At 44.0% G+C, this 18,041-nt stretch overlaps 1 pseudogene; it reads left to right on the top strand.

Annotated features, from left to right (window-relative positions):
• Positions 1–6,753: 6,753 nt before the first annotated feature.
• LOC121397270 lies at positions 6,754–12,498 on the top strand (annotated as a pseudogene).
• The last annotated feature ends 5,543 nt before the right edge of the window (positions 12,499–18,041 follow it).

The following is an 18,041-nucleotide window of genomic DNA, read 5'->3' as shown; positions in this document are numbered from 1 at the left end:
CTGGGGATTTATCAGCTGTTATAGCACAAACTGAAACTGATTTTGATGTAACTTTTAAGCTTCAGGAAGCACTTGAAAATTTTTGACGTATCTATAATATGCAAAAAAGGGCAGGTAACCAAAATTGGGAACAATTTGTGGTAATCCCTATGACAAAGCCTGAGACAAAAAACATCACAATTGTAACAAAGAATGACGCCATTCCTCAGGAAGACATTCTCATATGGTTGCGCAGGCAATGTACAGTCCTTACACCTCTAGTTAAGGTTTTTGATGAGGATGGGGTTTGGGCAGGAGTCTGGAAAACCCAGGTTAAGTTAAACATCTCAGGTAACGTTCCAGAGCACCTGCCCAATTCTTTTTTCATTGGGAAAGAACGAGGTACCTGTTTTTATGCTGGGCAGCCCCGTAGGTGCTATAAATGTGGAGCAAGTAACCATTTGGCCAGGTCATGTGCAGTCCTGAGGTGCGCCCTATGTAATGCAATTGGTCATGTTGCAGATGCATGTGTAAATGTCAGGTGCAATCTCTGTAATCGAATGGGACACGTGAATAGGAGTTGCCCTGAGGCCTACCATAATATAGTCACCCTTTTCCCAGAGATTGACAAGGAGATGAGGAAGGATTTTGTAACACCAGAAAGAGAGACCAGTGAGGAAAGTGAGACAGAAGTGAGGGACTCACAGAGTAGTACTGTTCCAAAGAAACCTGTGGAGAAAACAGTGAGAACAAACAGAAAGGAGAACCCAAAACCAGACAGAAAGGAGAACCCAAAACCAGTCAGAGAGATAAGTGGGAAAGCAGTAAGAACAAGCAGAAAGGAGAACCCAAAACCAGACAGAAAGGAGAACCCAAAACCAGACAGAAAGGAGAACCCAAAACCAGACAGAGAGATAAGTGGGAAAGCAGAAAGAACAAGCAGAAAGGAGAACCCAAAACCAGTCAGAGAGATAAGGGAGAAAGCAGTGAGGAGCAATACCAACAAGGAAGGTAAAAAGGATGAGAATGGCTGGCAGACAGTCAACACAAAAAATAAAACCAAAATGCAGGCTGACTTGTTAGACCCAGGGGAAGGTTCTGCTACATCATTCTTAATTACCACCAAAAACAAATTTGTGGTTTTGGAGAAGGAGTCTGAGACCTGGGGAGACAGAGCTGAAAGAGAGGAGCAGGAGGAACTAGAGAAAATAGAGAGAGAAGAAGAGAGCGAACTAGAACAGGGAAATACAGAATAAATGGAAATCCAACTCCCTTTAAAAAAAAGAGGAAGGGAAGGGAGTGACCAGACTGTCAGAAAGAAAGGTGTAGGTGCAAAACATTCCAGTGATCAGGACGGAGAGAGTGTTTGTCTTGAGGATGGAATGAGATCTCGCTGTGGTCCTCAAGTCAAGCGATATGGGGAGGAGGCTGTAGGTTTGGGTAAGAAAAAAGATCCTCACAAGCATTCATGATGGGGCAGCCTACAATAAGATTCTTGACCTCTAATGTTTGCAGTGTGAGATTGCCTTGTACAAGATTCATGGCATTCGAAAGTTTAGCAAACTCAGATGCTGAGGTTTTTTTCCTTCAGGAAACCCGACTCACTACCCAGGCAGATCTTAGAAAGGCAAGAGCTGATTGGCGACATGGGCCTTCCTTCTGGTCTATAGCAGAGGAACCATGTGGGGGAGTAGCAATACTGTTTCGGGGTGGCCTCAATATTACAGTACACCGTTTGCTTGAGATCCAGGTGGGCCGTTGTTTGCTACTGGATGTCACGATAAGTGGAAGTCGTTTCCGTCTTATAAACATCTATGGGCCGCAGTCTATGGCAGCCAGGAGGGCCCTGCTAGTTGAAGTGAGACCTTTTCTGCACACTTCCCTTCCAGTCATCCTGGCTGGTGATTTCAACCAGGTCCTTGGACCAGGAGATCGTTCTGGTAAAATGAGAAAATCAGAAAGTTATTATTTAAACATGCTTATTCAGCAGGCTGGTCTGGTTGATGTTGCAACCTGGGGTGGCCGGAAGGCGTCACATACCTATAGATGTGCAGAAAGAAGCAGCCGTCTAGATATGGCTTTTGTCAGGGCTGGTGAGGAGTTCACTAATGTGAAGGAAGTTGGGGTCGAGTACTCTGATCACTTGACACTCTCTTTCACAGTGGGATCCTCATCTATTCCAGTGAAGGGTAAGGGTCTGTGGCGGCTGAGTGTGGATTCCCTGGAGGGTGAGTCAGTTCAACAGTCTTTTGAGGCTCTTCTTTGCCACCAGCTCGATAGAGTCGATTTTTACAACTCTGTGTCATCATGGTGGGAGGATGCCAAATTCTCATTCCGGACCTTCTTCCGTAAGCTATCTGTACGTAGGGAGGGAAATAGGTATAAGAAGTACCTGACTCTTTTAAAGAAGTTGGAGTCCTCTATTTCGGATGGGGTGGAGGGGTCAAAAATTGCCCAGCTGAAGGCCCAGATCAGAGAATGTCAGTACAGCCGGTACAAATCTCTTGTGCAGGAAAGGGATTATGGGAGTTTTCACTCACCGGACCCTTTTTTAAACTGCAAAGAGAATGTTGGGGGCGAAAACTTGTCACCAGTCTGATCAATCCCAAGGGAGAGTTACAAACATCAAGGGAGGGCATCCTTGGGATAGTGAAAGACTTCTACGGTTCTCTGTTCCAGGCTAAGGCTTTGGATAAGGGGAGGACTTCATCCTTCCTGGAGGCAACCCCAGGGCCAGATGTAACTAATTTGGACTTTGAGCCTTTGACAGCTGAGATCACGGAGGATGAAGTCAAAGCTGCCATCGACTGCCTCGCCAAAAAGAAGGCTCCAGGACCAGATGGCCTTACAGCCGAATTTTATAAGAAGTTTAAAGATCAGCTGGCTCCGGTTCTCGTAGAGGTTTTTAGAGACTGCCTGGAAGGAGGTATCTTACCCCCCTCTATGAGAGAATCTTCCTTGATCTTGCTGTCAAAAGGCAAGGATCCAAAGCATGTTGAGAATTGGAGGCCAATTGCCCTTCTCAACACTGATAGGAAGCTTCTCGCACGGATACTTTTTACTAGATTGAGTTCATTTTCAGGCACTTTATTATCTCCTGTCCAGTTCTGCACGGTGAAAGGGTGGAGCATCTTTGGGGCAATCCTTACTATTAGGGAAGCCTTGGAGTTATGCCAAGTCCAAAATACTGGGTGTTACTTTCTAACTCTGGACCAGGCTAAGGCCTTTGATCGAGTGGATCATGAGTATCTGTGGGCCGTTTTGGCAAAGTATGGCATCCCGGGAACATTCATTAGATGGCTCTCAGCTTTGTACAAAGGGGCAGTAAGCTTTCCACTTATCAATGGGTGGCGCGGTGAAAACTTTGAGGTTGAGGCCGGGGTAAGACAGGGGTGTCCCTTAAGCCCTCTGCTGTATGTTTTTGCGATCGATCCTTTTCTAAGGCGTATGCAGGTGAGTGGAATTAAGGGTCTCTCTGTTCCCCGTAGCCAGCCCCTCAGGTCAGTAGCCTATGCGGATGATGTCACGGTAGCAGTCTCTTGTCCGGAAGATGCGAGAGTGCTGTCCGAGAAAATCAGAAGTTACTCAGAGGCCTCCGGGTCTCTGGTCAACATGGATAAGTCTCAAGCTTTTTGGTCATTAGACGAGGAGCCGGCTTTTCCACTCCAGGAATTTTCAACAGCCCAAACTCAGATTAGAATTTTGGGAATCAAATTTGGGAAGGGAGATGATGGTAGGCAAAACTGGGAAGAAAAGTTGGATGCCGGAAATGCAAAGGTACAGCGATGGAAGGGATGGAAGCTGTCCTACAGAGAAAGGGTGAAGCTCGTGAAGACTTACCTGGTCCCTATCTTTTTGTTTGTTTCCTACGTGTATCCGCTGCCAGAAGCTCTCTATGCTCGGATCCAAAGCCTGTTCTTCCAGTTAATCTGGGGGAACAGGCTGAATCCTGTCAAAAGGGGCATTACTTACCTGCAGAGGAAAGAGGGAGGGTTGGGCATGTTATGTCCAGTGGCTTTCTTTGGATCCATTTTCTTGAAGTTTAACTTTGGGAGCCTGGGCCAAAGAACTGATTCCCTGTGGGAATGTTGCATCAAGAATTGGGCATTGCCTCTGTTAGGAGATTGGCTGCTTGGCGATAGTGTGAAGCAGGTCCGAGTGCGCGGGAATTGTCTCCCACTGCATATTCGACTCGGGCTAAAACTTTTGAGAAAGTGGGACATTAGAATTGGGGAACTGAGTTCTGTTACAAGGAGACAAATTTATCAGAGGATCCTATTGAGCTACTTTGTTGTCCCCATGGCCTTGAAGGACTGTGTGGGGGATGTCCTTTCTCAGAGCCTGCGGTGGCTCAATGACAGAAGGGTGCCCCCAAAGTATTTTGATCTGAACTGGCTGGCTCTTCAGGGAAGACTTTTTGTCCGAGGCAATGTGAGCTTTTTGAACATCACAGAGAGGGAGTGCCCATGGGGCTGTTCCACCAATGAGACCCTAGAACATTTTCTTGTGGATTGTCCTGTGACAAAAGTTTTAAAACATCGGCTGGCAGAGGCTCTCAACGTGCCCCACATCAAACACTTGTCCTATGCTGATACGGCCTATGGTGTTCTGTCTGTCCCACATCCCCTGGATAGAGGGACAGTGTATCTAATAATATCAGTGATGAGGTACCACCTATGGCAGTTCCGCTGCAGAAGGTCCATTAGCCATGAGAATGTTGTTATAGACCAAATAGTGAAGTCTGTGGTGGCTGATTTGGGTTTCCTGAGGGAAAGAGAGGTTAAGCAAAGCTGTCTGAATGCATCCAAATGGAGAGGTGTGAAACTGTGACATATACTGATGTATTTATGATACTGATGCCTGTGATGTCTGACATGTTTCTCTTTCAAACAGACAATGTGATAACACCAGCTCATGCTTTTCAGTGGAAAAGTTCTGCAAGCTCTTTGGCTCAGCAATATATATGTCCTGAGTTGGGGGGTGTATGTGGGAAGGGTGGTGTGATGGCCCACTAATAGAAAGACAAACTTTGGACTTTGTGGCCGGGTTTGTGGTGGTGAAGGTGGTGGTTGGGGAGGGAGGAAAACCTTTTTCATGGACAAAGGGAAAGACTTTGCCAGGTTTGTTTTGGGAATTATGGACAGAGGAAGGACTCCAAGAGGGTTTGGTGGTGGGAGATACTGCTGAGCCAAGCCAAAGATTCATGGACTATATTTTGCTTATTGGTGGTTAATAGTTTAAAATCAGTTTTGATTTAGCTGAGCTGATGATTATTGTAAATTGATAAGTTTTTACAAAATAAAAAAATTCCTATCTGATCCCCATTGTAAGCAGCAGTCCTGTCCTGCTTTATGGCAGCTGAGATTCTAGCTATCTGTATAACAGAACATTCTGTCCCAGTGGCTGCACAGATCCTATCTGATCCCCATTGTAAGCAGCAGTCCTGTCCTGCTTTATGGCAGCTGAGATTCTAGCTATCTGTATAACAGAACATTCTGTCCCAGTGGCTGCACAGATCCTTTCTGATCCCCATTGTAAGCAACAGTCCTGTCCTGCTTTATGGCAGCTGAGATTCTAGCTATCTGTATAACAGAGCATTCTGTCCCAGTGGCTGCACAGATCCTATCTGATCCCCATTGTAAGCAGCAGTCCTGTCCTGCTTTATGGCAGCTGAGATTCTAGCTATCTGTATAACAGAACATTCTGTCCCAGTGGCTGCACAGATCCTATCTGATCCCCATTGTAAGCAGCAGTCCTGTCCTGCTTTATGGCAGCTGATATTCTAGCTATCTGTATAACAGAACATTCTGTCCCAGTGGCTGCACAGATCCTATCTGATCCCCATTGTAAGCAGCAGTCCTGTCCTGCTTTATGGCAGCTGAGATTCTAGCTATCTGTATAACAGAACATTCTGTCCCAGTGGCAGATGAGTTAAGGGCAGTTGGGTGATGCATGTTGGGTAGATGGATCATGGAGTGATTAATGGATAGGAGAATACAAGAGGTAGGTGTCCGTGGTACATTCTATACTTGGTTGTTAGTAGGGTGTAAGAGAGTTTAATTCTGGGTCTAATTCTGGTTAGAAATCAGAACTAGGACTCAGAGTGCATAGAGCTCTTTATTGGGGTGACTTTGGGGGACCTGCCATTGCAGGGCATGAGGGGCAGATTTTCTTCCATTTCTGCCCCTGGTGAGACATTCAGTCTCTGAGCAGAACACACTGGAAAGAGAAGCAAACGTGTGTTTTCTTGTTACTGTGAAGCCGGATCCAGAGATAATTATGTTCCAGCCTTAGGGATCAATTCCCTGCACCCACCCACCCACCCACCCAAAGCCTCGCCTCATATTTCTGCTATAGAAACTCATGGGAACCAGATACCACTGAATGGGCCCCAAATATGCCCTTGTGCTGTGCAATAATTCAGACTAACACAGACAGACTGACAGACAGACTGACAGACAGACAGACACAGAGACAGACTGACAGACTGACAGACAGACTGACAGACTGACAGACAGACAGACACAGAGACAGACTGACAGACTGACAGACAGACACAGACAGACATAAACAAAAATGGAAGAGACAGAGGGAAAGAGACAGAGGGGCTTCTGGTTAGACAGTTCCTGCCCCATTAGCAGTGATGCCCCAGGCTGGGCAGAAAGACATGAGGGTTGGGGGCAGATCCAGAGATCAGGGGGTGAGGGGCAGATTATTGGGGTACAGACTGGCACATAAGGGGGTACATAATTACATGGGGCACATACAGAGATCAGGGGGTGAGGGGAGATGAGGTCGGGGATCGGGAGAGATCGGGCGATTCAGTCGCTAGGAGGCATCAGATGGACGAGAAGTGCTTCCTGGGTCCCGCCCAGATTCCATATAAGGAGCGGTAGGGGCGGGCGTTCCCGGCTCAAGTCGGATAAAAGCTCCGGATCTGCACGAGGCATCGATTCTTCCTCCCAACCCTCCTCCTTCTTTCAGACTCATCCGACACATCAGCCCGTCTGTACTGGAATCATGAGTGCAGGTAAGTACCCCCGACACCCACATCTGCCCCAGGGTCTTACTCACCGGCACATTCAGCTACACTCCCTGATTTCCACTTTATACTTTATACCAACTGCACACAGCTTCTGACACATCATATAGGAGGCACAGGGAAAAGCATAGGGACATTAGAGTGTAAGCTCACTGGGGCAGGGACTGAAGGGAATGTGATAGGGACCTTAGAGTGTAAGCTCACTGGGGCAGGGACTGAAGGGAATGTGATAGGGACCTTAGAGTGTAAGCTCACTGGGACAGGGACTCACGGGAATGTGATAGGGACATTAGATTGTAAGCTCACTGGGACAGGGACTCATGGGAATGTGATAGGGACATTAGATTGTAAGCTCACTGGGACAGGAACTCATGGGAATGTGATAGGGACATTAGATTGTAAGCTCACTGGGTCAGGGACTCATGGGAATGTGATAGGGACATTAGATTGTAAGCTCACTGGGGCAGGGACTGATGGGAATGTGATAGGGACATTAGATTGCAAGCTCACTGGGGCAGGTGCTGATGGGAATGTGATAGGGACATTAGATTGCAAGCTCACTAGGGCAGGGACTCATGCGAATGTGATAGGGACATTAGATTGTAAGCTCACTGGGGCAGGGGCTGATGGGAATGTGATAGGGACATTAGATTGCAAGCTCACTAGGGCAGGTGCTGATGGGAATGTGATAGGGACATTAGATTGCAAGCTCACTAGGGCAGGTGCTGATGGGAATGTGATAGGGACATTAGATTGCAAGCTCACTAGGGCAGGTGCTGATGGGAATGTGATAGGGACATTAGATTGCAAGCTCACTAGGGCAGGGGTTCAGTACAGAGCTGAGGAAGGTGTCGGCACTATATGAATAAAGGCTAATAATAACAATGCTGCTAATTGTGGGCGGGGTTAGTGAGTGTCACAATGATTCAGCACATTCCCATTAGCCACATCTGCCTGTACTGGTGTATCTTGTTAGATCACCTGCTGGCAGTAACCATAGCAACCAATAGTTGTGAGAAAGGCTTCCCCTCCCCCGGTCTGTTGTGCTGAACTGTAACACGTGCTCTTGCCCCGGGGCCTAGTGACACCCAATGGCAGCAAAGCTTTATTCTATGAAATACCAAGAGAGTTGGTTAAAGGGGAAGCTATAGGATTTTCTGCTGTGACTGTGAGAGTTGTAGTTCAGTGATATCCTTGTGTCTGTCCCACGAGCAGGAGACGCCACATACGAGGAGATCAAGAAGCTGAGCCAGAGCGGCACCGGGTACATCATTGATGTGAGGAACCCAGAGGAGGTGCAGAGGGGCAAGATCCCAAATTCCATCAATATCCCGGGTAAGTCTGGAACCTCATGTGACTGACACTATACCCAGTGCTGACCCCTCCCCTCCCTGTGACTGACACTATACCCAGTGCTGACCCCTCCCCCCCCCTGTGACTGACACTATACCCAGTGCTGACCCCTCCCCTCCCTGTGACTGACACTATACCCAGTGCTGACCCCTCCCCTCCCTGTGACTGACACTATACCCAGTGCTGACCCCTCCCCCCCCTGTGACTGACACTATACCCAGTGCTGACCCCTCCCCTCCCTGTGACTGACACTATACCCAGTGCTGACCCCTCCCCTCCCTGTGACTGACACTATACCCAGTGCTGACCCCTCCCCCCCCTGTGACTGACACTATACCCAGTGCTGACCCCTCCCCTCCCTGTGACTGACAATATACCCAGTGCTGACCCCTCCCCTCCCTGTGACTGACACTATACCCAGTGCTGACCCCTCCCTGTGACTGACACTATACCCAGTGTTGACCCCTCCCCTCCCTGTGACTGACACAATACCCAGTGCTGACCCCTCCCTGTGACTGACACTATACCCAGTGTTGACCCCTCCCCTCCCTGTGACTGACACAATACCCAGTGCTGACCCCTCCCTGTGACTGACACTATACCCAGTGTTGACCCCTCCCCTCCCTGTGATTGACACTATACCCAGTGTTGACCCCTCCCCTCCCTGTGACTGACACAATACCCAGTGCTGACCCCTCCCCTCCCTGTGACTGACACTATACCCAGTGCTGACAATTCTTATAGTTGCACTTTTGCTCTTCAGTCTCTCAGTTTGAGGCGGCGCTGAGAATGGACCCCGAGACCTTCCAGAAAACGTTTCATGTAGTGAAACCCAAACCCAGCGAGGAGAACATTATCATTCATTGTCTCGTGGGGAAAAGAGGAGCCCAGGCTACAGCTATTGCGACTGCACTTGGATTCTCCCAGTAAGTCTGACCCCGGGGCACTAAGGGCAGAGCAGAAAACTGGGGGTGATACAAACAGAGGAAAATACAGGGTGATTGGGCCAATAACAAACATGGATGTAAAGCCTGACCCATAAGTGTACAATGAGGGGGGGGTCAAGGCTTGGACCCTCATATACAGGTGTGTTTGATGGTAAGTTACAGCAGGGCACCTAGTTCTACATACCTGCTTCCTATTCACTTCCCTACTTCCTATTCACTCCCCTACTTCCTATTCACTCCCCTGGCACCTACTTCCTATTCTCTCCCCTACTTCCTATTCACTCCCCTACTTCCTATTCACTCCCCTACTTCCTATTCACTCCCCTACTTCCTATTCACTCCCCTGGCACCTACTTCCTATTCACTCCCCTACTTCCTATTCACTCCCCTACTTCCTATTCACTCCCCTGGCACCTACTTCCTATTCACTCCCATGCTTCCTATTCACTCCCCTACTCCCTATTCACTCCCCTGCTTCCTATTCACTCCCCTGCTTCCTATTCACTCCCCCACTTCCTATTCACTCCCCTACTTCCTATTCACTCCCCTGCTTCCTATTCACTCCCCTGGCACCTGCTTCCTATTCACTCCCCTACTTCCTATTCACTCCCCTGGCACCTACTTCCTATTCACTCCCCTGCTTCCTATTCACTCCCCTACTTCCTATTCACTCCCCTGGCACCTACTTCCTATTCACTCCCCTGCTTCCTATTCACTCCCCTACTTCCTATTCACTCCCCTGGCACCTACTTTCTATTCACTCCCCTGCTCCCTATTCACTCCCCTACTTCCTATTCATTCCCCTACTTCCTATTCACTCCCCTGGCACCTACTGCCTATTCTCTCCCCTGCTTCCTATTCACTCCCCTGCTTCCTATTCACTCCCCTGCTTCCTATTCACTCCCCTGCTTCCTATTCACTCCCCTGGCGCCTACTTCCTATTCACTCCCCTGCTTCCTATTCACTCCCCTACTTCCTATTCACTCCCCTACTTCCTATTCACTCCCCTGGCACCTACTGCCTATTCTCTCCCCTACTTCCTATTCACTCCCCTGCTTCCTATTCACTCCCCTGCTTCCTATTCACTCCCCTACTTCCTATTCACTCCCCTGCTTCCTATTCACTCCCCTGGCACCTACTTCCTATTCACTCCCCTGCTTCCTATTCACTCCCCTGCTTCCTATTCACTCCCCTGCTTCCTATTCACTCCCCTGCTTCCTATTCATTCCCCTGGCACCTGCTTCCTATTCACTCCCCTACTTCCTATTCACTCCCCTGTTTCCTATTCACTCCCCTGCTTCCTATTCACTCCCCTGGCACCTGCTTCCTATTCACTCCCCTACTTCCTATTCACTCCCCTGCTTCCTATTCACTCCCCTGGCACCTACTTTCTATTCACTCCCCTGCTTCCTATTCACTCCCCTGCTTCCTATTCACTCCCCTGCTTCCTATTCACTCCCCTGCTTCCTATTCACTCCCCTGGCACCTACTTTCTATTCACTCCCCTGCTTCCTATTCACTCCCCTACTTCCTATTCACTCCCCTGCTTCCTATTCACTCCCCTACTTCCTATTCACTCCCCTGGCACCTACTTCCTATTCACTCCCCTGCTTCCTATTCACTCCCCTACTTCCTATTCACTCCCCTGGCACCTACTTTCTATTCACTCCCCTGCTCCCTATTCACTCCCCTACTTCCTATTCATTCCCCTACTTCCTATTCACTCCCCTGGCACCTACTGCCTATTCTCTCCCCTACTTCCTATTCACTCCCCTGCTTCCTATTCACTCCCCTGCTTCCTATTCACTCCCCTGCTTCCTATTCACTCCCCTGGCGCCTACTTCCTATTCACTCCCCTGCTTCCTATTCACTCCCCTACTTCCTATTCACTCCCCTACTTCCTATTCACTCCCCTGGCACCTACTGCCTATTCTCTCCCCTACTTCCTATTCACTCCCCTGCTTCCTATTCACTCCCCTGCTTCCTATTCACTCCCCTACTTCCTATTCACTCCCCTGCTTCCTATTCACTCCCCTGGCACCTACTTCCTATTCACTCCCCTGCTTCCTATTCACTCCCCTGCTTCCTATTCACTCCCCTGCTTCCTATTCACTCCCCTGCTTCCTATTCATTCCCCTGGCACCTGCTTCCTATTCACTCCCCTACTTCCTATTCACTCCCCTGTTTCCTATTCACTCCCCTGCTTCCTATTCACTCCCCTGGCACCTGCTTCCTATTCACTCCCCTACTTCCTATTCACTCCCCTGCTTCCTATTCACTCCCCTGGCACCTACTTTCTATTCACTCCCCTGCTTCCTATTCACTCCCCTACTTCCTATTCACTCCCCTGCTTCCTATTCACTCCCCTGCTTCCTATTCACTCCCCTGGCACCTGCTTCCTATTCACTCCCCTGCTTCCTATTCACTCCTCTACTTCCTATTCACTCCACTGCTTCCTATTCACTCCCCTACTTCCTATTCACTCCCCTGGCACCTACTTTCTATTCACTCCCCTGCTTCCTATTCACTCCCCTACTTCCTATTCACTCCCCTGCTTCCTATTCACTCCTCTACTTCCTATTCACTCCACTGCTTCCTATTCACTCCCCTACTTCCTATTCACTCCCCTGGCACCTACTTTCTATTCACTCCCCTGCTTCCTATTCACTCCCCTGCTTCCTATTCACTCCTCTACTTCCTATTCACTCCCCTGCTTCCTATTCACACACACTGGGGTACATACCAAACACTAGACCCTGTGACTGCAAGTGAGACCCCATTAAAGTGAATTGGGGGAGAGGGGGCTGCAGTGATCAGAACCCCCGTGTGACATTGCACTAATAATAGTGAGTGTGAACGCAGGGTGCAAAGTGTGTCAGAGGAAAGAGCACACCATTGTGTACTTGTGCAAGGAGTGAAGTGATTGGCTGGAGTGTGTGTGAGGGGCGGGTGTGAGGAGTGGGTGTGCAAATCCCTGTGTAATGTGCAACCCTCTCTTGCAGCGCACGCAACTACCCCCGGCGCCTACAGTGAATGGGCTGAAAAGGAGGGACACTGACAAAATGAGTGCGGGGCCAAACGTCCCTTTCACCCACCTCGTTACCCCATTATCACCGTTTAGTTACTGATCCCATTCTTCCTGCTCCTCGTGCAAATAAATCTTTTCACTGATTTTCACTCCATTCTGTGTGTCTTTATTTGGCCATTACACGGGGGCTCACATACCCCCACTGTCAGTCCATGACTTGTGCCCGGGGTATAGGCAACGTGGAGCAGCCAGAGATGCACCAAAGTTGCACCAACTATTGCGCACAAGAGATCTGCCAGTCTAATAGAGATGTGTATTACTGAGCAGAATGGGCTCCAGGTGTAACACACTCACTATAACACAATGCAGGGTATCTCTGGCACAACCACTAGAGGGCACCACATTGTATGCTCTGTAAGCAGTGAGTAGAGCCAGCTGCACTGATACCCATAATGCACCATGTTGTGTGGCTCACAGGGTAACGTAGGTTGAAAAAAGGCACAAGTCCATCAAGTTCAGCCTTATATGTCTATATAAACCTGCCTGACTGACAGTTGGCCTACAGAGAAAAGCCTCTCCCATTGTCCCCAGAGGGGGAATAATCCTTCCTGAATCCAATATGTCATCCCCTTTATCTGCTTAGTTGCTCTTCTCTGTACTTTCTCTATTTCATTACTGTCCCTTATATATTTATATATAGTGATCATATCCCCCTTATATATTTATATATAGTGATCATGTCCCCCTTATATATTTATATATAGTGATCATATCCCCCTTATATATTTATATATAGTGATCATATCCCCTTATATATTTATATATAGTGATCATATCCCCTTATATATTTATATATAGTGATCATATCCCCCTTATATATTTATATATAGTGATCGTATCCCCTTATATATTTATATAAAGTGATCATATCCCCTTATATAATTATATATAGTGATCATATCCCCCTTATATATTTATATATAGTGATCATATCCCCCTTTTATATTTATATATAGTGATCATATCCCCCTTATATATTTATATATAGTGATCATATCCCCTTATATATTTATATATAGTGATCATATCCCCTTATATATTTATATATAGTGATCATATCCCCTTATATATTTATATATAGTGATCATACCCCCTTATATATTTATATATAGTGATCATATCCCTCTTATATATTTATATATAGTGATCATATCCCCTTATATATTTATATATAGTGATCATATCCCCTTATATATTTATATATAGTGATCATATCCCTCTTATATATTTATATATAGTGATCATATCCCCTTATATATTTATATATAGTGATCGTATCCCCTTATATATTTATATATAGTGATCATATCCCCTTATATATTTAAATATAGTGGATCATACCCCCTTATATATTTATATATAGTGATCATATCCCTCTTATATATTTATATATAGTGATCATATCCCCTTATATATTTATATATAGTGATCATATCCCCTTATATATTTATATATAGTGATCATATCCCTCTTATATATTTATATATAGTGATCATATCCCCTTATATATTTATATATAGTGATCGTATCCCCTTATATATTTATATATAGTGATCATATCCCCTTATATATTTATATATAGTGATCATATCCCTCTTATATATTTATATATAGTGATCATATCCCCTTATATATTTATATATAGTGATTATATCCCCCTTATATATTTATATATTGTGATCATATCCCCCTTATATATTATATATAGTGATCATATCCCCTTATATATTTATATATAGTGATCGTATCCCTTATATATTTATATATAGTGATCGTATCCCCTTATATATTTATATATAGTGATCATATCCCCTTATATATTTAAATATAGTGATCATACCCCCTTATATATTTATATATAGTGATCATATCCCTCTTATATATTTATATATAGTGATCATATCCCCTTATATATTTATATATAGTGATCATATCCCCTTATATATTTATATATAGTGATCATACCCCCTTATATATTTATATATAGTGATCATATCCCTCTTATATATTTATATATAGTGATCATATCCCCTTATATATTTATATATAGTGATCATATCCCCTTATATATTATATATAGTGATCATATCCCTCTTATATATTTATATATAGTGATCATATCCCCTTATATATTTATATATAGTGATCGTATCCCCTTATATATTTATATATAGTGATCGTATCCCCTTATATATTTAAATATAGTGATCATACCCCCTTATATATTTATATATAGTGATCATATCCCTCTTATATATTTATATATAGTGATCATATCCCCTTATATATTTATATATAGTGATCATATCCCCTTATATATTATATATAGTGATCATATCCCTCTTATATATTTATATATAGTGATCATATCCCCTTATATATTTATATATAGTGATCGTATCCCCTTATATATTTATATATAGTGATCGTATCCCCTTATATATTTATATATAGTGATCATATCCCTCTTATATATTTATATATAGTGATCATATCCCCTTATATATTTATATATAGTGATTATATCCCCCTTATATATTTATATATTGTGATCATATCCCCCTTATATATTATATATAGTGATCATATCCCCTTATATATTTATATATAGTGATCGTATCCCCTTATATATTTATATATAGTGATCGTATCCCCTTATATATTTATATATAGTGATCGTATCCCCTTATATATTTAAATATAGTGATCATACCCCCTTATATATTATATATAGTGATCATATCCCTCTTATATATTTATATATAGTGATCATATCCCCTTATATATTTATATATAGTGATCATATCCCCTTATATATTTATATATAGTGATCATATCCCTCTTATATATTTATATATAGTGATCATATCCCCTTATATATTTATATATAGTGATCGTATCCCCTTATATATTTATATATAGTGATCATATCCCCTTATATATTTATATATAGTGATCATATCCCTCTTATATATTTATATATAGTGATCATATCCCCTTATATATTTATATATAGTGATTATATCCCCCTTATATATTTATATATTGTGATCATATCCCCCTTATATATTATATATAGTGATCATATCCCCTTATATATTTATATATAGTGATCGTATCCCCTTATATATTTATATATAGTGATCGTATCCCCTTATATATTTATATAATGTTTAGCTGCGCTTTGCACTGCAAATCTTTCTGTCCCTCTTTCAGTTTAGAAAACGTTGGGGGGTATGAGATTATTTGTGCAGTTTCTCATGTAGTTAAAGAAATAAATAAAAAAACAAACAAATACAAAAAGTAGTGTAGAAGTGATACGTATATTGGCTAACAATAGAAATAGATTGCAAGCTTTCAGAGCACCAAGGCCCCCTTCATCAGACAAAATAGAAATGAAAGGTAGAAAGACACAGTATAGATTCAGATCAGTGACAGGGATTCATGGGTAATAAATGAGGAGGTTACAGATAGAGAACAAATGTAGAGATAATACAATAGGGCTGAGGCTGGATTCAGTCAGGTGACATTGTGTTACATGAAACCTGACACTAAATGAAGGCCCTGACTTAATGAGTTAAATAACTCCATACATGGCCAGTACCATCTCTACAACTGGTCACATTAATACTGACACACAACTACTTCTCATTAGGGGGTGCCATATACCTTCAACTCACTGATCCCCAACCAGTAGCTCGTGAGGAACATGTTGCTCCCCAAACCCTTGGATGTTGCTCCCAGTGGCCTCAAAGCAGGTGATTATTTTTGAATTCCAGACTTGGAGGCAAGTTTTAGTTGTATAAAAACCAAGTATAGTGCCAAGTAGAGCCCCTTGTAGGCTGCCAGTCAACATAGGGGCCACCAAATAGCCAATCACAGCCCTTATTTGGCACCTCAGGAACATTTCCCATGCTTGTGTTGCGCCCCAACTCTTTTTACATTTGAATGTGGCTCACAGGTAAAACAAGGTTGGGGACCCCTGCTGTAACTGATGGGAAGCAAAATGGCACCTCAGTATACTCATCTGTTTATGGCCCAGTTAGAGGAAAATGTCGTGGCTTCCTGCAACACCAGGCCCTTAACCTATTTACAGTATATAGATGACATATTATCATAAGAACTATTAGCATTCCACCAAAGATTTAACCAATTCCCCCATTATCAACTTCTTGGATACAACATGTACATTACAATGGAACCATACAGACACCCCTATACCAGAAAGCAACAGGCCGCCCTGTATATCTTATGGGGGACAGTTTTCATCCTCATCACATAATGAATTGTGTTTAGCCAGGCTCTGAGATACAACCGGATTTGCTCAAACCTTGATGAGAGAAATAAACATCTCCATTCCTTCTGGAAATCTTTTGTTAATCAGGGATCCCATCCGCAGGTTATTGATGATCAAATCCACAGAGCAACTCAAATACCCAGAGACACACTCTTGGATTACAAAGAAAAGACAGAAAACAACAGGGCACCTATTGTACTTACCTACAACTGAACATTATTAGAAAACTAGCCAGAGAGCTGCAACCCAAGCTCCATACAGATACCCGACTAAACAAATATTCCCAGAAGTACCTCTCTTGTCTTATAGACAACCACCCAATCTGAGGGAAATGATTGTCACAAGTCTCTTCCTAAAACAACTAAATCAGCGACATTTCTCTGCAACAGCAACAGATGTGAAACTGCAAATCCATCCCGTGCAAAGATCAAGTTGTAATTCCCAATACACATAAAGTCTACACATTCTGGACCAGTATTCGTGTGCTTCATCCAATGTGTTATATATAGTGAATAAAGTACCCCCTCTTGTAAAATATAAGGATATTATAAGTTACCGAGGAGTTTCATGACCATATAAAAGTACGAGGCCGAAGGCCGAGTTATACAGGTCATGGAACTTCGAGGTAACTTCTAATATCCTCATATTTTACAACTGGGGGTACTTTATTTATTATAATACACAAGTTTCAGTGAGTCATGTGACAGAAATGACATCAGAACTCACCGTTTATAACTGATGACATCAGAACTCACCGTTTATAAGGATCTAATTTACAGGATATTCATGGCTTTTGTGTATTATATGATTATATGTACTGGGGGCTCTACAGGAGGCAGATACATTGGTGACACAGGACAAAAACTCTACACAAAGATGAACCATCACAGACATAAAACCAACACAAATCATGTGAAACACCAGTGGGGCAACACTTTTGCAGTCAAAATCACAGTCTTCGGGACATGCAGGTGTTAATTCTAAAAGGGAACTTAAATAACTCCATACATTATGAATTCATAAATCTTCCTTTCCTGTTCAGTTTTAAACACAATAAGTCAGGTCCTTCATTTAGGGTCAGATTTCATGTGACACTGTGTGACCTGACTGAATCCAGACCCCTGGACTATTTACATTCATTGTATTATCTCTACATTTGTTCTCTATCTGTAACCTCCTCATTTATTACCCATGAATCCCTGTCACTGATCTAACAGAATCGATACTGAGTCTTTCTACCTTTCATTTCTATTTTGTCTGATGAAGGGGCCTTGGTGCTCTGAAATAGGCTTGTCACCTTTTCTGGAAAAAAACACAGACTTTCCTATATATTTC

Source organism: Xenopus laevis, chromosome 8L, assembly GCF_017654675.1.
Source record: "Xenopus laevis strain J_2021 chromosome 8L, Xenopus_laevis_v10.1, whole genome shotgun sequence".
NCBI lineage: Eukaryota > Metazoa > Chordata > Amphibia > Anura > Pipidae > Xenopus > Xenopus laevis.
Note: the sequence above shows the minus strand (reverse complement) of the source record. Positions and strands in the feature narration are given on the sequence as shown.